The sequence below is a fragment of the Ctenocephalides felis genome, unplaced genomic scaffold (assembly GCF_003426905.1).
Source record: "Ctenocephalides felis isolate EL2017-DRISC unplaced genomic scaffold, ASM342690v1 CF-g0.4_SCAFFOLD_03571, whole genome shotgun sequence".
Lineage (NCBI taxonomy): Eukaryota > Metazoa > Arthropoda > Insecta > Siphonaptera > Pulicidae > Ctenocephalides > Ctenocephalides felis.
The window spans coordinates 23,828,868-23,852,952 of NW_020539725.1; positions in this window are offsets into that span (position 1 = coordinate 23,828,868).

Below are 24,085 nucleotides of genomic sequence, written 5' to 3' on the forward strand. Positions count from 1 at the left end.
TATTCCTTCGTTTTCCTACGCTGACATGTTATTTTTAAAGGGTTACCTGTCGAGATTTTTCCCAGATATCGCCTCTAAGTCACGCTATCATAGTTCGAATAAGAGGTCAAGTGGCGAGCACTTTTTTGAACTCGTATTATTAGCATATTAATGCTGTTCAGCGCGAAATGTTAACTTTATTGATTATGTAACATACATTGTACTTATATCTTGCACTGCTCGCTTTCGTATTAGAGAAGAAAGGTCCGGATTAATAATTTTTAACTTACATTAAAACAGATTTTACGAGGCAGTTTTACCTTTATCAGTCACTAGCAAACTCCTTAATAATAGAAAACTCTTGTCGTATATTGAAGAGAAAATCAGCACTTGATTTAAGTAATCAATTTTCCTGACGAAGATTGAAATAACTTAATTATTATTTATAAGAAAATGGTTAAGTTTATATTAAAATCATCGAAATATTGTTAATATTATTCATAACGAATGGAAAAACAATTATTGAGTTGTTTTCTCAACATAATCATTATAGTGTACAATGTCCCTATTACGGCTGTCAATTGTAAATTCCACAAATTAACTAAATGTTCTTAACTGGACAGTTGTAAATATAGTAGTGATTTAAACAAAATATTACCGAGTACTTTTGAATTAATGTAGAAAGAAGTGAGAATAAAACTAAACGAACTAAATGAGCCATATAATAAACTTCTCAAAAAATAAAATTGATTGTTAAAAGTTTGATTAGTAAAATTAAACAAAATTATTGATATTCGATTCTTTTATTTTACTTGTATACATATTATTTATTATTATGGTGTAAGCATGGTGTACGTTAAGCATTATTATTGAATTATTAACAATTAGTTTTTGCGTAGTTTTGACTTAACTTAGTAATAAATGATGATTTCTCTTCAAAAATATGCTTTGGGTACGTTTGTGTTTTGTGATAAATTTGTTGGATACGGTTGCGACATGTATTGTATGTATTTTTCAGTTGAAATAAATATACAAAGAAAAATCTTAGCTGAAACAAAATAATAAATGCTAAGCGAAAGGAAAAATATATGCAAGAAAAAAATGGTTTCAAAACCGGAATCCATCATCCGGTCAGTTTATTTTTCATTAACTTTATTTAAACAATAATGTTTTGTTATATATTGTTATATTACGTTCATAAGCTTTGTTTAAATGATTATGTTGTGTTGTGTCAAATGTTTGTGACAATAAAAATTTTTCTAACCCTTTTGGTGCTTACACGACCGCTTACCACATTCCTAGGACAGATGTAACACGCGCCCATTTTTTGCTTGATTAGATTTCACTTTTGACTAATTCATCGTATCTATGTGCAGTATTTCAGTATTTTAATATTAAAAAATATTCAACATATCATTTTATTTACTTTTTTCCTTAATAGCCGGTAAATTAACAAAAATATTGCGGATTAATATTAAATTGGCGCACCCAGCCTCTTTTACTTTAAAACATGACATGCTAGCAAAAAAAATAATTTCTCTTAATTTTACTGCCAGAATTACTCGACCAATTTAATCTTTTCCTAAAAATTTAAAATTTTGATCAAGTTCAAGCAAATAGTTGTTTGGAGTAATATTGAAATGTGAATCTTAGGAGCGCTATATAATTTGTTAAGCATTTTAATAAAATTTTTAGTAATTCAGGGTTCATGTAACTTTAATTCATTTCTAGCCTCAAATAGTCGCTTTACCACTATTTTAGGTATCTGACAAATTGTCAATACAAATTAATTTATTTTGATCTGCCCAAATAAACAAATATAAATGGATATCGATAGACATTTGAAATATCAAATGACAAAAATCCCGCATAAATTCAAGAAACAGCGAAAGCATTGACATATACTATAATATCTGTGTTGGAATGTGTCCAAGCTCGTTAATCATCTAACCTTGGAAATGATTAATTCCAAACTCATAAATTAAGCTAATCATAAAACGATGTGAACTTGAAATTTGGTGACAAATGATGACGGAATAATCGGCTTTTAATATATTCGGAAGAATCTTTATAATGTAACATTTGAATAAATTTTTCAAGTATGAAAATTATTAAAAAAACACTCTTTTATAAACGTAAAATACAGAAATGTATTTTTACATTTTTTTAATTTTTTGAAATTATAATAATCTAGTTTATTTAATATCGTTAGTATTCATGTGTTATAAATTTAGGCAGGAATTTATTTCTTGTAAAATTTAGATAATGTACTACTTCTATAATTTAAACCCTATTTACTATGATGCCCTAATTTATTTTTGTTTTTTTTTTACAGGTAAGCGATAGGAAATTTGTCACTTACTGGGACGTAAGAGTTGAGGTAATATAAATAAATAGAAACTATGCTCTTTTTATTGAATGATACAAAGTATTCTATAGATTTGTGGAGTCATTGTTTACTGTCAAACTCGTTTATTTTTTGCGATTATTTATTTATGGCGCCAGTGATGTAATTCGATATTAGTCTTTGACATTTTTTTCACAGTGTATTTTGACAGTATTTAAATGAGTATCGAACTAGATTATTGCACTTGTAATGATGTATTTCAAATTTCAAATTAATTTATTTTGGTCATTTAAATTCAAATTCAAATATAATACATTTTGAGAAACATTTAAATCTCAAATTATTTTCTACGTAATTCTTATTTATATACGAATATACTGAGCTTAAATTATTTTTGGTTTTATAAAAGCCCAATATTCAATAACTTGTTTGAGAAAAAACCTATTTTCATATATATATATATATATATATATATATATATAATATTTTTTTTAAAAGTCTTACAACCAAAAGAATTGTTTTGTCTATTTTTTTTTAATTTCATCTTCAAAATTTCGTTTAAAATTGGCTTAAAAGAGAAGTACGAATAAAATATAATTGTAAATACTGATAAAAAAAATTTATTGATTAAATCGATTATTTTGTACAATTGCACTGCCCGATATCAGATTGCCAGAGCGGGCGATCGAACGCGCGACCTCATCCACATCGGTTCGCACGTTAACGACCTCGGTCACGACAACCTTGTAAAGTATACATATATACATATACATATACATATACATATATATATATATATATATTTATATATATATATATATGTATGTATATATATATATATATATATGTGTCAATTTTTCAAAATTTAAATTATTTTTAAAAGTATAGCTGTACCACGACAATTTTTCTCTGTGCTCTTCTGCAAAACTTTAAACGCATCTTTCTCGGAATGGTCTCGAACATTAGCCACGATTTCTCAACTTTACTGGACCTTTTATTTGAATTTTTTTATAAAGTCTTCTTTATAGACTTCTCATCAGTATGAACTAATGTCTAAATTTCAATTGAGATTATGTGGAAAGTTAAAATTATGGCTATGATCAGATGCCATTTTTTGAAACCTCTGATATTACTATTTTTACAACCATGATTTTTAATTTTTATCTTTTTTATCAAAAAACAAAATTAATGCAGCAATAAAATTGTGTAACGCGACCTGTAATATTTTGCTTTTTTGAACTCTCATATTTATATGGCAAACACTCAATTTACATTTCGAACATCGTAACAGTATATGAATTTATATATTTTAATCTATTTTTAAGCGATACTATGAACGGGTTAAAGACACGACTATAAATTCGCTGTCTTTTAAATTGCGGTCTGCAGGAGAGCGCTCTGGTTCGCTAACAAGACGCGGAAATGAGAGGTGATTCTGTTAGTTGTACCTTGTACAGTGATTGTGATGATTGCTTCTCTTCTTGTCGAGAAGTCGTGATAGAACCGATTCACACAATTCAGCATAAATTAGTTAGACATGTCTGTACAACACTCACTTCTGGCAGATTTACACACATTACAACTGAGACTTTATTTCTTATATTACATGGAATTTAATTTGCTTTAAGCTTTTATCTACTCTTTTCCACACATATATTTGGGATATCTGAAATATATTAAATGGAAATAAAGCTATATATTAGTAATAGTATCAATGATTGACGAACAAAAATTTAAAACAAAATTTTCTTAGATAATATAGCAATATTCACTATGTTATTGTGCAATAGAATTTTTATTTTTCTTGATACTAATTTCATGATAAAATACGTTAAGGCGAAATAGTAAACAATCACTTATTAACCTCATCTACTGCTATATAGATTTTGAAGTTTTCTCTTCTTTGCTCTCAAAAATAGAATGATATTTTAGTGTCTTAAAGTATCAAATAATTTTTACATGAGATAATACTTTTAGATAAAATGAAATGTTAACTATGCAGAAAGAGGAAGGTAAAAAAAATAAGAAAAATACAAATAAACAAAAGGTCGCTTTTTAGTAATTTTGTAATGAAGTTTTTGGAAGTATCTCCATTTTTACCATAATTTCTTTTTCTAGGATACGACAAAATGATCGTTGAAGGTAGAAGGTAGTCCAACATGAATGCACATGAAAAAATATCTTGTTTTTTACGATTGCAATAAGTTAACTTAAATCAACCTTAACTTCTACTTACATAAAAGTTAAACATATATAATTATTCGTGTTAAGAATTCTCTATAAGTGCTTAAAGTTCAAATATACTGATAGATCTATTTAAAACATATATGATAACTAATATATGTTATAAATAGGTCTATTTAAAGCAAAGATTTTTTATTGTATTGCAAAATCGTTGTATTGATGTTTTGTATCGTATGATACAGAAATTTAAATGTTGATGATAAAAAATTATTTTGGATATTCAAGTCTCTTCTGAGAAAATTTCATAAGTTGATAGTATTTTTGTTGTTTTTTTTATTCTGCTAGTTTAGATCACTTCAAAGTTTTTTTTGCGGCCCACCAAACATTGCTAAAATAGATTTTTTTAACTTCCCGTAGGGTAAGTTATTGTAATGGGCCGAAAATCGGAATTGAAAATTTTTACATTTCTCGACGTTTTGAAGGTTTCTGAATATTTTGGCATACAAATTTCCAGTCAAGTTTTCGGGCGCACGGATCAACCGATTTGAATGGTTCAAAAAGCATGCGATTCCTATCGACAAGGAGATGTGCTGATTAGGTTTTGGCAAAGGCAGGTCCAGCAGTTACGGAGATAAAGAGCAAAGAGTGCAGAAAATAGAAATCGAGTTTTTGAGAGAACGGAGCATGCGATTTGAATGATGTAAAAAACATTCAATTAGTAATGATTGGGAGAAGTGGTTATTAGTTTTTCGCATAGGCAGGCCCAGCCATTTTGAAGATACGAAGCTAAATGTACAAAAAATGGCAGTTTTTGAAAGAACTAAGCGTTCGATTTAATTGATTCGAAAAACTTTCTGCTTGTCTTAACAAAATAATTGATTTTGGAAAAAAAATTTTGTTTCAACTTTTTTTTTATTTTTTAATTTTTTGTATATATCGAAAATAATTCAGATTTAATTTTAATTCTGACTATAGTTCTAATATACTTTACAAATAATTTCAACTTTGCAATTCAGTTTATATAATTCTTATAAATATTAGACAATGTTAACAATATTTATAATAATCTATTTGAAAACATTCAGTATTCCTCGAACATTTCGTTACGGTACTGGAAATTCCAGCAATTTGCCTTAAGGCACGATGCCACCCACCCCACTAGTTAATAATTACTTTAGTATAAACAAAGTTGATTAATAATCAAATTTACCTAAAAAACTTTCACCTTTCGATTCCGATGGTTTTGAACTTTTTGTTCTTATAATATAAGACTAAACTCGAGGTGCATGGCATGCCTTAAGGCAAATTGCTAGAACTTTACGTACCGATATTTAATATTTTTAACAGAGAATATTTTACTTTTTTTATTGGACCTGTCCAAAAATTTAATCACTCCTTTCTTCAGTAAATAAATGTAAAATGTTTTTTGAATCATTTAAACCAGATGCTCCGTTGACTCAAAAACTAAATCGACATTTCTTGCACTTTTGTACTGCCTTTGTCAAAAAACTAACCAGCAAACTAAATATTTGTATAGAAGAAAGAATATTTATAAATTAAATCTATATAATAGTCGCAATTCTTATACGATAACCCCTAATATGATAAATTTCTTTTAGCGTATGTGTATCACCTATACCTAAACCATGCCTAAACATTACATTTTACGTGGTTATACGCCTTATAACTACTATATCGTACGTTCCTTTACCATCACAACCGTATAACGCTCAATCCTTACACTTAAATCTAAACCGCCTAACATTTATTATCTTACGCCTACAATTTCGCTTACATACTATTTTCACCCTTACCGGGAATCGAACCCCGGTCCGCCACGTGACAGGCTACGACCTTAACCACTCAGCCACCGTAACGCTACAATCAACCGTCAATTAATTAGAAGTTACTCAATTAATTAGAAAATGAACCAAAGAAACAACAGTGTGTTTCATAATATATTTTCAGTGAGAGGACCCGATAGAGTAGTGGTTAAGATGCGTGGCTGTCACGCAGAGGAACCGGGTTCAATCCCCGGTTCCTCTATCTATTGCCGGTACAGGCAATAGATAGGTAGAGATAATACATAGGGCGTAAGGTAGAAATATAACATAATAATAGGTATGTAGGTATGTAGGGTGTCTGATATACATATATATAAACACATATATAATACACAACACACACACACATATATATATATATATATATATATATATATAAACCGCCTTATATATAAGTTATATATATATACATATATATATAAACACATATTATATATATGTTAGTTAGCAAATAATAATCTAGCTGTAATAGATTATTTGTATGGATAGAGAAATTGATGGCATAGGTATTTCACGGTATAATAGATAATAGTTAAATTATCTATGATATATAATAGTATAGTATAAAATAATAGTATGATAATAGTAAGATTATCATACCCCAAATTTAGTCTTATATTATAATAACTTTTATATCATAATAAATAAGCGTAGGTAAATAAATTGATATCAAAATCAATTTATGTTATTAGTGGATATAAATTATGTACTTAATGATTTCCTTATAATTATAATTGATTAGATTTTCACAATATTATTGCCCAAAGTCAAAATTGGACCTTTGTGCCCCGCCATACCATATATTTAACTTCCCGTAGGGCAAGTTATCTGCAAGTTACTTGCAAGTTAATTGCAAAAAAATCGAAAATGAAAATTTTTATAAATCTTTACGTTTTAAAGGTTTCTGAACATTTTGGCATACCTTAGAAAAAATGGATGTATGTGTGTGTGTGTGAGTATGTGTGTGTGTGCGTGTGTGTGTGCGTGTGTGTGTGCGTGTGTGTGTGCGGAAAACAAATTTTCGTCGACGATTTCGGGAACACCGATCAACCGATTTAAATAATTCAAAAAACATTCGATCTATATTGATAAGGAGACGTGCTGATTAGATTTTGGCGAAGGCAGGTCTAGCCGTTCCGAAGATACGGGGCAAAAAGTGCCAAAAACGGTAACTCAGTTTTTGAGAGAACGGAGCGTTCGATTTTAATAATTCAAAATTCATTTTACTTGTATTGACAAGATGAAGAACTGATCACATTTTCATAAAAGCAGGTCTAGCGGTTTCGGAGATCTAATGAAAAAAGTAAAAAAATGCCATTTGGCGGTCAAAAATGATCAAAAGACATATGCACATCAAATTATCAGATATTTTATAGAGATTTTAACAATGAGTATAAATTTTGTTTGCATTGCTATGGGTTCCGTACCAATGTTTATCCGTTAGACGGCGACTCGGCGCTTACGCTTTACATTTTGTCTCTATGCAGTTAAAGCAGTACGATTGCTTTGAAAAAAAGTTCAGAATTTCCAAAATACTCGTATATCAAAATAAAGAAAACATTTTTTTTTTCAAAAAATAATTTTTTTTACCAAAAAAAGGAATTTTTTGTCAAAGTCCTAGTTTCTCTAAAATCTAATTTTCTCGAAGTAAAATTTTTTCAAAAATGTTAATCGTTTTTAAAAAAATAATAATATTTGGTACGGGAAGTTCCAGCAATTTGCCTTAAGGCACGATGCCATGCGCTCCACTAGTTATTTTTTCAAATTGCTTTAACCAGTAATTAAATCATAATATATTGTTTTACTTTTGCATAAATTTATGAAATTCATACTTTTTTGAATTCTGTATTTTTTTGTACATTAGCTTTGTAATTATTAATAAGTGCAACCGCCCCTAAAAATTAAATGCGGTCCGAGAGTTAAAAAGGTTGCTCATTTTTAGTTTGTATATATATCTTACATTCAGATATATTTTTCAGTTTGCTTAAATCATCATAATTTCACAAATAATTTCGATTACCAATAAACAAGGAATGTACCTATACTGCTCCTAGCATTTATGATCAAAAGTTGTAAAATATTCATTTTATTATTGAAAAACATAAGTATGTGATTCATTACAAATTATGAATGCATTGTATATATATTTTATATTTAAATATATTTTTATTTTGATTAAATCATCATAATTTCACAAATAATTTGAATTACCAATAAGCAAGGAATGTACTTATACTGTTCCTAACATTTATGGACAAAAGTTGGCCATATTCATTTTATTATTGAAAAACATAAGGATGTACTATATTTTTCTATTTATTACAAATAATTACATCTAAATTTGAAGCAAAAACAATTAACATGATAATTTATTAGTTTGTCATACAGAAAATAAACTCATCGATTAGAGTACTCACAGAAAATATTTGGTTTGACCTTAACATGATTATCTCATGCTTTATAGATTATCCGTTTGCATTCTAAAGTAGTGGAAGATAGCATCGTGTTGTAAGGCAAATTTCTGGAACTTACCGTACCAGAAACGTCTTCACATTGATACGAATCGAATGTTGTTCGAATGATTCAAATCGGTTGATTCGTGTTTCCGAAGTCATCGACGAAAATTTGTATCAGAACACACACACACACGCATACACACATACATCCATTGTTATAATGCTTGCAAAATATTCAGATACCTTTGAAACGTAAAGATATGTAAAAATTTTCATTTTCGATTTTTTTACGATTACTATAACTTACATTACGGGAAGTTAATAAATAAATTTGTCGCCGTTCACTTTTCCCAAGTGAACGAATTTCATAATCTTATTTACAAATAACTGTGTGAATAATGCTTTACACTGGACCGTCTCTTTATTCGCAATATAGAGACCTCGTGACCTTAGAAAAGCTTGAACTCAATAACTATTATGAGGAACGTCACGTGTCTATTTCCAAGAGCCTTCTGCAGGAGCATTCTATTGCAATGCAATTTAAAATGACCCGTGATTATCTTACGTCACAACAATAAACGGTCAGAAAATTAACTGTTCATCATTTCTCAACGTTTTGGTCAGTTGGTAGATGTAAGAAATTCTCACTGACTGATCATTTCCTATTATAATAAACATATGATTTTATTGGTAACTTCTTGCAATTGAAAATAAACTTATCGAGAAATTAGTTGAAGAATTTCTACACTTGCTAATGCAGTGTGAAATATGTTTTGGATTGGAAAGCTTATTACAGATTTCATGAAAAAACGGTGACTTACTCGTGAAGAACATATTATCTTTTTTCTCTAATATCTATTTTGAGTTTGTTTGATATATAAACCAATTTATAATTAATTATTTGGTTTTATATAATTATCATTAACTTTAATTACGTACGCTATGTACATTTTTGTGAGCTTTCATACCGGTTTATATTTGAAACTTTTGAAATATGGAAATAACGAAGTTACTTTCCGAACTACCAATAATATTTTATATTTTGAATAGCAACAATTTATGTGTTTAACACACATTAAAATATTATTGGTAGTTCGGAAAGTAACTTTGTTTTTTATAGACATTTTGGCACGTCATTTTCGAACAATAAACAAATACCTTGTTGAATTCTGTATTGACTGTTTTGATTAAACATCTTTTGCATATTTCTGGTATGAGCATGATTCCGATATCATAAATTTTTTGGTCGTTATGGATAAAAAACTGATCAAAGTGTTTTTTGGTCTCCTCATTTACCGCCTCAACATTCTTTTAGTGACCGAAACAAATAATGATCCGATGATGGTAGGTCTGCAGAATGTGATGAATGTGGCATTGAGTCCCATCTAAGCTGTAAAAGATTTTGGCAGTTGACCAAACTTATGTGAGGTCTTGCGTCGTCTTGGTGCAATACTATACCTTTTGGATTAATTCTCGTTAATTTCTACTGAAGTACATCATCTAGTTTGTCCAGGTGATGACATAAAGTATTCAAATTAACCGTTATGTTGTCCCGGAAAAGGTGAAAAACGAATAACTCCTTTAAAATCTCGCCAAACATACTGCATCACCATTTTTTGGCGAATTTCAGCTTTGCAACTATTTTCAGCAGGTTCTTCATTTTTTTATGGGAAATTGCCTATATTATTCCTTTACAACCTATTTGACATTTCTAGTGACAATTTGATTCAAAACCTGGTAATTTTCAGGACTTGTCAGAGGTGAATCGCGGACGCCAGTGCGACGACACAGGTTTTTTTCTATGAGAACCACACATTGAGCTTCAAGGAAAATCGCAGACGTTTTAAGTGGTCATGAACTGTTCAATTTATTAAATTCAAATCAATGGGATTTTATGTACTGTTATTTGTCGATTTGCATCAACTGATACCTTTTTTGCGTCTTTATCAGCTTCAACCGTACTTTTTGGATGTGGTGCTTCTTGGACATCAAAATACCAGGAACAAAATTTAGCGAACCATTTTTGGCACTGTGGTACATCAATACGTCATTTCCGTACATATCGGTCAAATTCATTTTGACTTAAACAATATTTTTACCTTTTTTATAGCAAAATAGTAAAATATGTGGAAAATGCTGCTTAGTTCTTTCCTTATTCAAAGTAGCACCATCCAAAAACTACTTCGTGTAATTGATTAGAATTTTTTACATACAAAGCTTGAAACATAAGCTTTAAAATCATATATTAATTATAGGGCGAAGAATTGGGAAATTTTTATCATACAACAAACGATATCTCACCTCTCTCTCAAAACGTATAATTGAAAAATCGGCTTGTTAGATAAAATTATCAACTTCGGGGAAAAAGTCTCGACTACCACAACATCGTAGGACTTGTGGCACGTGAAGGTAATGTTAACACTAAGGAAGAACTTAGTCTAGTTGTTTTTTTTTGGTTTTTAAATTCTATCAAACAGTATTTATAAAAATAATTTATCTCTTATATACATGGTAACTAAGGCTGCATATTCTGCTTTCATTAAATATCTTCATCATATAAACAAAGTAGATTATTTTTAAACAGAGCGTTTTGCGCTGCTCCGTTAATTTCTTGACATTGAATTTATTACACTCGACACTTTTACACTCGCGAGATAATATTCTTCAGATGTTAGTCATATGAAACCTGTGAACCAACCACTGAGTGAAAAACTGATGATTTAAGACCTTCACTTTGATATGAATAATGCTTTGAGTCGTAAAGTTTAACACTATTTGCCCTTTACCTGTTATAATTTTAATGAATGATAGATTACCAAGCTAATTTGCAAAAACATGAGCCATTAATTACTAAAGGTTTTACCAAAATAATTACTCGAATTGCACTGAGAACATTTTATGATGATTATACCAATAATATTAATTAATAGCTTAATTTTTTGTTTTACTCGTTTTATAGCGGCGCCGTTATTTTTAATAGATTATTTAATTCATATGTCTGGAATTTAATATCTTATTAACTTCCCGAAGGAGAAGTTTATGTTTTCATCAAAAAATCCGATTCGCTAATTTTATGTTTTCTTGACGTTTCAAGCCATTCTGAATCGAATGAGACCAAATTTGGAAAAAAGTATGTATGTGTGTGTGCGTGTGTGTGAACAGGTTTTTTGCCGTAAATTGACGTTTCCTCAAAAACGGTTGGATCGATTTCAAAAATTTAAAAGCCATCGATGTATTTCGACGAGGATTAAAGTTTCTGAGTTTTGTGTGACGATCGGCCGAGCCGTTTCTTTGTAAATCGTAGAAAAGTGAAAAAAATTTCGTCCACGTTTTAGTCCGCAATTCTTAATCGATTTTGAAAATTCAAAAACCGTTCGAAAGATATTGGTTGGGAATCGTGCTGATTAGTTTTTGGTAGGGACCGGCCGGGCCGTTTTCTTGTAATAAAGTTTTTTTAAAAAAAAATTCAACGATTTTTATGATTATTTTTTTTGACGGTAGATACCATAGTCTTCTAGATCATACTAAAATATTATGGCCCTAAAAGTTTGCAAAAATTAGTATCGTTTTTTTGGCATTTGCCTGAACCAATTTCAGAAATTTAAAAGCCATTTGATGTATCTCAATGAGGACTATCGGTTGTCGGTTTTTTGAGACGATCTGCCAAACCGTTTTTTTTTGTAATTTGAAAAACTTTTCATCCATACATTTAAGCTCAAACTACCGAATCGATTTTAAAAATCAAAAACTGTTCGAAAGATATTAGTTGGGAATGATACTGATTAGTTTTAGGTGAAAATCTACCGAGCCGTTTTCTTGTAATTAACTGTTGAAAAAAAAATGTAAGCCGATTTTTATGGAACTTTTTTCAGCGATATATATCATGGTCTTATAGAACTTACTGAAATATTACGGCCTTACGACAAGTAGTTTTATTTTAAAAATTTATCAAAGTTTGAGAAAATGAGTAGTTTTTTTGACATTTGTTAATATTAAAATTAGACAATTTATTTGGTGTGACGATATAGTACCTGGTTTTAATGAACATACTAAACCATTAAACTGGTTCAATTATAAAAATTGTTGATTTTTGAAAATTTGCTTTTAGAAAATACTCCGAGTTAAAGTGTTCGTTCGTTTTCAATTATGTGTAATAAATCCACTCGGAATACTTTTAATCGATTAAGTTTAATCGATTAAGTAAAAGCTTGTTTATATGAATTTATCAATTAATTTATGAAAATACTGCTAAAATTTATGATCTTATAAGTAATTACACATGCTGTTATTGGTGCAAATGCAAATATGCAAATTGGTGAAATTATATTACTTTCGTTTAAATTTTAAATTTAAATCAGTTCCTCGCTTTTATAAGAATTATTAATAATGTATTACATATTTTCTAATTATCATTCTCGAACGTTGTAAATTGTATAAAATTAACTTGTTCATATAATTAACTGTTGATTTCCACGAAAAGTTTCTAACAGTTAACGGATTTATTGCGTGTTTAACGCGAATTAGAAAATTGAGGAAAGTCAGCCGCCGCACTCAATGCGGTGAAGTCGAAACTGGAAAGGAATTGTAACCGCCGAAGTAATTAAACACCGCTAACGCGCGCTCTATCTGATGTTTCTTCTAAGAAACCACGTGCAATAATATATTATCAAGTGAATTATTTTTAGATTATTTAGTTTCTAATTATAATGAAAATTACTACAATTATGAAGGCAAACTTGATCTTATTATATAAGGATGGAAATTATTAAAAGCATGAAGGCTAATATTGATAATTTAATAGAGACTTTTTGATTAGGACTTTTTGTTATGAAAAAAAGATTGTAAATTAATTTTGAGGAATAATAAAAATGTAATATTGCATTTAATGTATCGCATTAAGTCACGTATTTTGTTAAGAACTATTTTTTATATTAAAATTCTATAAAAATAATTCTAAATTAAATAAATATATTCAATAAGTGTTAAAAATAAGAGCAAACGCGGTAGAAAAACTTTAGTTCAGAACAAAATATTACGTCTTCAAAAATCAGGGACGCAAGCTGAAAATCTAGGATTTTCTCGGCCAATCCGGAACGTATGGTCATCTTATTAATGAAGTAGGTATAGTAGATTATTATTTCTATTGTTATGTGATCAAAGTCTTTATTAAATTTAATAAAGACTCTTTATTTAATTTAATAAAGACTTTGATCACATAGCATTAGAAATAATAATCTATGTACCTACTTCATTAATAAAGTTTGTTCCGGATTGGCCGGGACTATCCTGGATTTTTTGCAGAATCAGTATTTTGTTCAAGAATAATGTTTTTCTACCGCATTTTCCCTTATTTTCAACATTTATTAAATATATTTTAACTAAAATTATTTTTAAAAAATTTCAATTTAAAAAATGGTTCTTAACAAAATACGTGAATTCGTGCGGTACCTTAAATATAAGGTAACCATATTTTTTGCATGAAATCGGGGACGGATAAGAATGTGTGTGAGGAGGGTATTGGTGAGCTAAAAGCTTAAATGCACATTTTTCTGGTTCAAATTTTCTAGTTGAAATGTATTTAAAAAATATTGTTTAATATTGGCAATTCAAACATTTTAAAAAATCCGGGACAAAACACCTAAAACCGGAACAAATATTGTTTTGACCCAAGGCGGAAAATTGGGACTGTCCCGGCCAATCCGGGACGTATGGTCACCTTAATTAAATACAATATTACATTTTCATTATTTCTCAAGATTAAATTACAATCTGTTTTTTTTTTTCATAATGAAAACATTTAGTAATTGTGGTGACTAATATGTAAAAAGCTAAAATAACAATAAAGATTACCCAATGGTAAGCTTAGTGTTGTTGATTGAAGAATATTACTTAGTAATAAACACACTAAGAGCAATATTTTCCAATTATGAAAAAAATGGGCAAAATTTTAACCATTCTTCAATCCGGAAAGATCACAAAATATATTTCCGAAAAATAGAGATGATCTATAATATAATAAGTAAGATTTTTAATCACAGTACATCAGTGATTCTGATTCAATCTAGTTGATTTGTTGAATAAAAAAAACTATTTTCTGTTATATTGTTAAGTACATTTTTCGTATGTACTAACAAATACATTTAAATATTTAAATAACATTTACAAAATAATATTTAGAAATTTTATCTTAAGTAAATCTACTTTTATCTCTAAAACATAAACCTTTTTTAATTAGTGATATACGAAGTGTTTGTTCATATTAGTCGTGCTGTCAAATAATTTTTTCTCAATCATCATTTTCATTTTAAGAAAAATCTTTAGTATTTTATTGATTTTTTTTATATAATGTGGTGAGTTATAATTTGTATTATATTAATTTCTTCTATTTATCTCCTAATCAGGATCATATTTTTGCCAAATGTCCTGAAGATGAAACGTACATTGTTCGCTGTTTTGACTCCGTATGATTGGTAAAAAGGGACAGCCAGGGGGCAAACATATCCAATGTCTTATTTTTAAATTTAAAAAGATTTTAGAAAATATTAGCTACAATATTCAACCAGTGCAAAATATAAATTCCAGGGGTACATTTTATACATAGATAACGCTGTATATACCTTGAACTATGGTAGCTTGATCTGGCTACCAGTTACACCAGCAGAGTTGGAATAACTATTAATTTATATTTTTTAAAATAGCTTTTTTATACCTACTTTTTTATTTACTATTTTCTTATTGTTTATATCAATACCAGGGTAAAGTTTCAGTTGGTCTTGTTTACTCCACTTATTTGTAAGCTTTTATAGAGAATATATAAAAAGAAACTGTTGAATCTAACTTAAGTATAACATTAGATCTTAAAAAACATTTAAATAACATATGCAACGTATTTTTTATCATGATATCAGAAAATAGACATAAAAACTAATTAATATCACGTTGCGTTTTTCGAACCCAGAACCTCGTGGTTGGAAGGGTACAATCATATAATGTATATGCTATACAAAAATATATGTCTCATGTGACAATATAATATCATTAAATTAGAAAACATTTCACACAGAATACAAATCTCATTTTAGCGTTCCTTAACATAAAACAAATTTTATGTTCCATAATGATTGTGTAATATTTTCATATCCATGACAGTAAAACATGTTGAATGAATTTTCGCACTTAATCTTGAGTATAGTCTGTCAAGTTTGAATTACATAGTAATCTTTGCATCGCTATTATATTAATAGCTCGACATTGAAAATTTCTGCACGAGCTTTTGCGTTTTGATCAAGTCGGGTGGTGTGTGAGAATCGATTTGAGACCTCGAATTCTTCCGGCTGCGAAACTGTTACAGGCCAAGAAACGTCAATTTTAAGTCATCATTTTAATAAGCCAGGTCTTGAACTATAAATAGCTCGAGGCAAATGGAATAATTGTAACAGATCCATTAAATAATTATTGACAAATATAAAAATAGTATGTAAACCGAAGATTTTGTAACATTACTAATATAACATTACCGAAATAATTCAGGTTTATTTTTGCTACATACACATGGATTAGTACTGTGCAGTGTGTAGGAGAGACCGAGTACGGTTGTGCCAAGGTACGGTAGTCATCATAATATATAAACTATATTGATTTTGAGTCCAAAGGGAGAAAGATGAAGTATGTTTGTTCGAACAAGTTCCCATCATTGCATTCAGTCAGCGCTCTACATTAACACGATCTGTAGACCACATTGCTTTTAAAGAGTCAAAAAGTAAGTTTGTTATTTTGCTGTAAATAAATGTAATATTAGTAGTTAATTACGAATTAATTTTGTTTTATGTGACATGTACCTATATGTTGTGACAAATATTTCTTGTTCTTTTCGAGCGCAAATTAAACAGATAAAAAAATCTAACCTATATTTATACTTGTCACAAACGTATTGGGGTTGTAGACAGTTGTGCCACGAGCCCTTTGCTAGTAACATATGATTTTTTGACCTATCTATCGTATTTAAAGTCTGTATTTCAGTATTTCTACGTAGAAAATTGTTCAAATTACCATTTAATTTACTTTTTTCTCAGATAACTGTAATTTGACAAAATTATTGCTGATAAAAAAAACGTTACACAACCGTACCCAGCCTCCCCTACTGTACACTGCTCTTATAATTTTTAACTTCCCGTAGGGCAAGTTATAGTAATCGCAAAAAAATCAAAAATGAAAATTTTTATATGTCTTTACGTTTCAGAGGTTTCTGAACATTTTGGCATACCTTACAAAAAATGGATGTATGTGTGTGTGTGTGTATGTATGTACGTGTGTGTATGTATGTGCGGATACAAATTTTCGTCGACGATTTCGGAAACACGGATCAACCGATTTGAATAATTCAAAAAACATTCGATTCGTATTGATAAGGAGACGTGCTGATTAGTTTTTGGCGAAGGCAGGTCTAGCCGTTCCGAAGATACGGCAAAAAGTACGGCAAAAAGTGCCGAAAACGGTAACTCAGTTTTTAAGAGAACGGAGCGTTCGATTTGAATAATTCAAAAAACATTTCACTTGTATTGACAAGATGAAGAATCGATAATATTTTCATGAAGGTAGGTCTAGCGGTTTCGGAGATATGGAGGAAAAAGTAAAAAAATGAGCCATTTGGCGGTCAAAAATGATCATTAGACATATGCACATTAAAATATCAGATATTTTATAGAGATTTTAACAATAAGTATACATTTTGTTAACATTCCTATGGGTTCCGTACCAATGCTTATGCGTTAGTCAGCGACGCGGCGCTTACGCGCTTTATATTTTGTCCCTATGCAGTTAAAGCAGTACGATTGCTTTGAAAAAAAAGTTTAGATCTTCCACAATATGTCAAAATAAAGAAAAAAAAAAATTTTCAAAAAAGAAAATTTTTTTTTTTTTAAAAAAATTTTTTCAAAAAAAGTAATTTTTTGTCCAATTTATAGTTTCTCAAAAATCTTATTTTTTCAAAGTAAACTTTTTTCAAAAATGTTAATCGTTTTTAAAAAAATAATAATTTTTGGTACGGGAAGTTCCAGCAATTTGCCTTAAGGCACGATGCCTTAATTGCCTTAAGACAGAATTCCACTTACAGCTAGTTTGTAAACTTTGATTCAATCTGCCATTCGACGAATTTAGAATAAAACAGTGATGATGTCTACATTAACTTGAAAATGTTGACCTTCTTTAGAATTGGGGTATGATATACAAACCTTACATTAAAACTTCTTTGCATTCAGTTCTAAATAATTTTTGATCATACAATTTGAAGTATCAAAATTCTTCTTTTTGTACTTTAATACTGATCACAACTGCGTTCGTCTATTGAATATCTTATGGTATTATAATATTTTAACGAGAGGGCAAGCCGGGAAATAACTCTCATTCTTTATATAGATTATATTAAATAATACCCACGTAAGGCCATATTTACTTAAAAAGCAAGCTTGAGATCTAAACCGAAATATAAAATCTGATATCACACTGGTTGATATCAATCTAACCGAATTTGGGATCGAATCTGGAAGTAGTTGGTACTGGTTCTTGTTTTTAACTACTACTTAAATAGTCATAATCATATTGCTATCAACTTCGTAAAATACGAGTTGATAATGCAAAATGCAAATTTTGCTTTATAACTTCGAATTTGTTATATTTATATTTTTCAAAACTAATGGCCTCTTCAATCATTTAAAACTGAACTAAATAGATTTTAAATACGTACAAAGTTTAAAAAGTACGGAATAAAATTTTATAAGGGTGCACACATATATTTGTTCTCAAGTACAATATGACCAGCTGGTCTTGAAAAAATGTTTTAGTTTTATATGGAGTCTTTCAATTTGTATTGAGTACTTATGAAGCTTGTGACCTAGTTCACCGAAATAATGAATATTTTATTCATTACTACCTATTTATTATAGTACAATCTATATTCAGTAGTAGAAGTTTCTAACCGTCAAAACTGAATAATTAGTAAACTAAATACTAATACAGTAACTAAGTACGGATAGTTATATATATATATATATAATATATATATATATATTCACTTAACAATAAGCCTCTACACAATAAACATATTTTTATTAACATTATTGAGAATTAGAAAGTTTTTCACTATGTACAACGCAAAACAGACCGAGTATTCAACGGTAATTACTCGCCTAGATGGATACTTGGCTTTTCCAAACGATATAATATAATTATGTTTGTAATTAAATTTTCTTCAGAATAAAACAATTTTTAACGTGTTTCTAATTAGGTATGTATTAATTTTAATTATTTAAATTATATATGAGAATCGTAAATTGCATTGGGGCGGATACAAACATGCATATGCTGCTGCGAGTTATTAGTGATATTATATTGTAATTGTGGTTTATGAAAATTGAATGTTTAGCCATAGGGCAAAAACATTTTTATTAAAAATGTACTGTTATGTGTCACTGTGATTTAATGGCATGCTTCTGAAAAACACGTGGTAGAGGAAAGCAAGAAGAAACAGAAATACATGACATTTTGATTTTAATCATCAACAACTTTACACTTGTGGTTTACGGAGTATGATGTTACACTATAAAGTTGGAATAATAAATGAGCTACATCTGTAACCTGGATTAAACTCTATATTAGAGAAGTTGAATATGAAAGATATTTTATATTCCCTCGCACCGAGCCCGCCGAGGAGTGGAGGTTATAAACATGAGGCTATTAGCTATCCTTGGTTTCTGAGCTTGAACCCAACTTGAGCTTGCTTGGAATCAAGCAGTATGATATCAAATTTCTACTTGAGTTTGTGGGTCTTAAATACAATCTCATGTGCACGAAAAATATGATGTCAAAAGTTACTATTAAGTATGGTAATAACTTTACAACTAGGATAAACAACTGGGTTGTTTTCTAAAAAATCCATATGCTAAGTTGTGAAAACACACCTTAATAAGGACAGATCGTAATACAAAAAGTCTCTCTTACCATAGGCCCAAATGAGCTATTTAATATCAAAAGACAATTTTGTTTGTTAGAGTAAACAATTGTGCTGTACCAATGTTTACAATTTGCAAGGCACTGTTTTAGATGATATTAAGGGGGTTTCTACTGTAGAAGCATGAATTTTGCCCGGTTTTTGAAGCGCTGTATAAAGGAAACAAATGATATTTTTACTATCGATTTTTTCATCTTTTGTTTATTGATATTTTATTATTACAAAAAAAAATATTAAAGAAAAAAAATTAGAATTCACAAAGTTATGAGCAGTCAAAGTGGAAGCTCAAAAAAAAAGAGGGTGTCCTGGCGTGCATGATTCCAACCCTCCTGGTGATCCGAAACATAAAAAATAGATGGATTCTTAATTATTATAGATGTCGCTATCGTATGAACCTTGGATAAGTCAAAAAAATATTTTTGTTTGAATGGCGGCAGTTTGAAAAAAAAATTTTTTTTCATGTTTTTTTTAACAATTCCGAATTTTTTAAAAATACTAAATGAAAAGTTATAGTTTTGGGAGAGGTCCATGCGATAAAGCAATGTATAGAGAAGATCCTCTCCAAATTTGAAGTAAATCGGTTCATTAGAACTCGAGATATCCTTACCGCCAGCTCGAAAAAAGTAGTTCCGAGAAAAACGCGTTCAAAGTTTTGAGACTCGGTCTGACCCGAACCGAGGCCACGTCACTAAAACGGATATAACTCAGGAAATAATCGTAATTTTGAAAAATCCTTTTAATGGCATATTTTTAAATAACTAAGCTTTGAAAATATGAAAAAAAAATTTTTTCGATTTTTTCAAAATTCTACAGTAGAATACCCCCTTAACTTTTCAAGTAATCTCTTATATTACATTGTTTGTTTTTTATCTATGTTGTTTATTTTAGCAAAATATATAACGAATTGCCAAACGATATTAAGATAACCAATGATGACGATAAATTTAAAAGAAAAATAAAGAAATACTATAAGGAAATTGAAGAAAAAGAAGACTGAAGAGTTATATAAGATATTATGTTACGTTTTCGTATTAACTTCTTATAACTTGCTTATATTTCGTATTAACTGCGTATAACTTGCTGATGACAATAACATTTAATAACTGAATTTTAATTTGCGAGAAATATAAATTGAAAAAAAAAAACTAAACGTCCTATTGAAATGAGACAAAATTCATTGTGTTCAGGAGTAAATTCTATGATAGTTGAACAAAAAAGTTATAATTAACCCACTCTACAGTCTAAAGTGAAATTTTGTATCAAAAAACATGATTTTTTTAATTGCGAAAAATTTCTCATTTTTTCTTGATAAATTTGTTTTGATATTTTAATTCGGATGGAAATTGTGACCTGCATCTTGCCCTCCAAATGAGACCTGCACGCTCATGGCGCATCGACAAAATGCTTGTACCCGGCATATTATGACATATATTTTAATGAAAAAATTTGAGGAGAAGGTTGAGATATATAACAACAAAACCTGGAAGTTCAGTTTCAATTAAATATATATTACCTTCTCTAAAAATTTCTCAAAAAGCGATTTTTTTAAAGCTTCCTTAACTTCTGTAAATGTCTCCAAATTACACGAATGTCAAATAAAAATATTTTAAGTGCAATTTTTTGTTGTCACTTATATGATAACACACGCGTGAAGTCGAGCTAATGTTATATTCTGACGTTTATGCCATTTGAAGGTTAGGTTTCTGAAGTAGATATAGAGTAAAACATAGTATAATTTATTCCAGAATTGGCATCATAGTAATACGAAGAATCTGTATTTTATAACTTTTAATTATAAGAATCTATTGAATTATAAAATTTAAAAAATATAAATTTTAATATTTATCAATGAAATAAACTACACACATCTAAAGATTCATAAAGCTATAAAATTAAAAAAGTGTTTTAGTTAATTGCAAGAGTTAATTATTCGTTTACGTATTTCTAATAATTAAATATACATATTCCTAATAACATATCTAATAGTATTGATCATGAGTCTTCGTTTTATCCTAATCCTTAATTACCTTTTAATTTTTTACCTTTATATTTTCATTAGAATAGGTACATTATCACCGTTATACTATACGTTAGTGATGGCACATTTGATTATATTTATTCCGTTATTTGTTTCTTTTCCGTTCCTCATTGCATAAAGTCATTAGATCAATATGCATATGTAATTATTCCACACTTATGTTCTCGTGCTAAATAACACATAAAAGGTGAAGTACTGAATAAATATTTCATCTTAATATAAATGAATGCGTTAGATGTATGTACCGTTAACTGCAATTAATATTTGACTGCTGGAACTTTTACGATCATTACTAAAAATAAGTTGGATGTTATTAAATATATATTATAGGTAGTAAAATAATCAATAAAATAAAATTACACGGCAAATAATATTTATATCTTAGCATTTTCTATGTCTATGTTACGTCCCGGATTGGCTGGGACAGTACTGGATTTTCATCTGGCACCCCGAATTTTTTAAGGAGCAATATTTGTATTGCATTCATGTTATTTGTTCCGGTTTATCACGATTTTAATTTTGTAATATTTATTAACTTTCCGAAAGAGAAGTTTATGTTTTCATCAAGGGAATCGACCTAATTAGTTTTTGGTAAAGATCGTCCGGATCGTTTTCTTGTAATAGTGTGAAAAAATTTTTTTTCGACGATTTTTATTTTTTTGGCGGTAGATAGCATAGTCATATAGATTATACTAAAGTATTACGGCCCTACGATAACTCGTTTAACTTCAAAATTCGTTAAAGTTTGCAAAAAATTGTATCGTTTTTTGACATTTGTCAAAATTAGACCTCTCATCGACGTTTGCTCAAAAACGCCTGAACCGATTTCAGAAATTTAAAAGCCATTTGATGTATCTCAATGAGGACTATTGTTTGTCAGTTTTGTGCGACGATCTGCCGAACCGTTTCTTTGTACTTTGGAAAAAAGTTTTAAACTTTTCGTCAACATTTAAGCTCATACTACGAAATCGATTTTAAAAAATCAAAAACTGTTCGAAAGATATTAGTTGGGAATGATACTGATTAGTTTTAGGTAAAAATCTACCAAGCCGTTTTTGTAATTAACTGTTGAAAAAAAAAATTAAGCCGATTTTTATGGAACTTTTTTCGCGATATATATCATGGTCTTATAGAACTTACTGAAATATTACGGCCTTACGACAAGTAGTTTAATTTTAAAATTAATCAAAGTTTCAGAAAATGAGAAGTTTTTTTGACGTTTGTTAAAATTAAAATTAGATAATTTACTTGGTATAGTGATAGGATACGTGGTGTTAATAAACATACTAAAGCACTATAGTCCTACGGAAACTGGTTCAATTATAAAAAATGATTGAATTTTAGAAACTTGCCTTAAGAAAATACTTCGGCTGGGTTAACGTGTTCGATTTTCAATAATGTGTAATAAATCCACTTAGAGTACTTTTAACCGCTCATAAATTAATTTATTTAAGTCGAATATTTACACATATCAGGAAGTTCATGTAAGGGGCACAATCAAAAAACGCTATAATAATTTTATTATAAAAGTTCTTGGAATATGACATTTATATTTCCATGTGTGAAACAATCGTAGTATGTAGAATACAATATATGTGTGTCGTTTGGCGACAGATAATATCTGTTATGCATGAGCTTTAGAATAATAAATAATTGCGTGTAGAAGCATTGCCATACCATATCGGAATAAACGCATTAACCTACTGTTGTTATTTATATTACAATATCTATATATGCTATCATCATTATAGAAGAATATATGTATATGCATGCACGATAATCAATAATATAATCAGAATGATAATTTACAAATAATGAATGTTTCTATTACTTATTTGTTTATTCAAATGTAGGGTTTCAATTATGTATATAATTCGAGAGGTCTTGAATGATTTTATATAAGGTAGAGCGAGGCTTAAAAAGGTTACACCACCGATATCCCGAAAACAAGTAAAGTTAAAAAAATGTAACAATAATTGGTGGAGGGAGAAAGATGAATAACCAACCATTTATTTTTCCATCATGTTTGAATGACAAGAAGTATTTTCTTTCGTTGTTAGTTTTTTCGGTAGTGAGCACTGTTGTTTAGTGTACGAGATCCTAATATAATTTTAAAGTATTTACGCTATTTAATTCTTTTATAAAATGTGTTGTAAATTTTAAGTTAGATTCAACCTCTATAAAAGTTTAGACGTGAGTGGGGTTAAAAGGGTCAGTTGAACTTTTATCCTG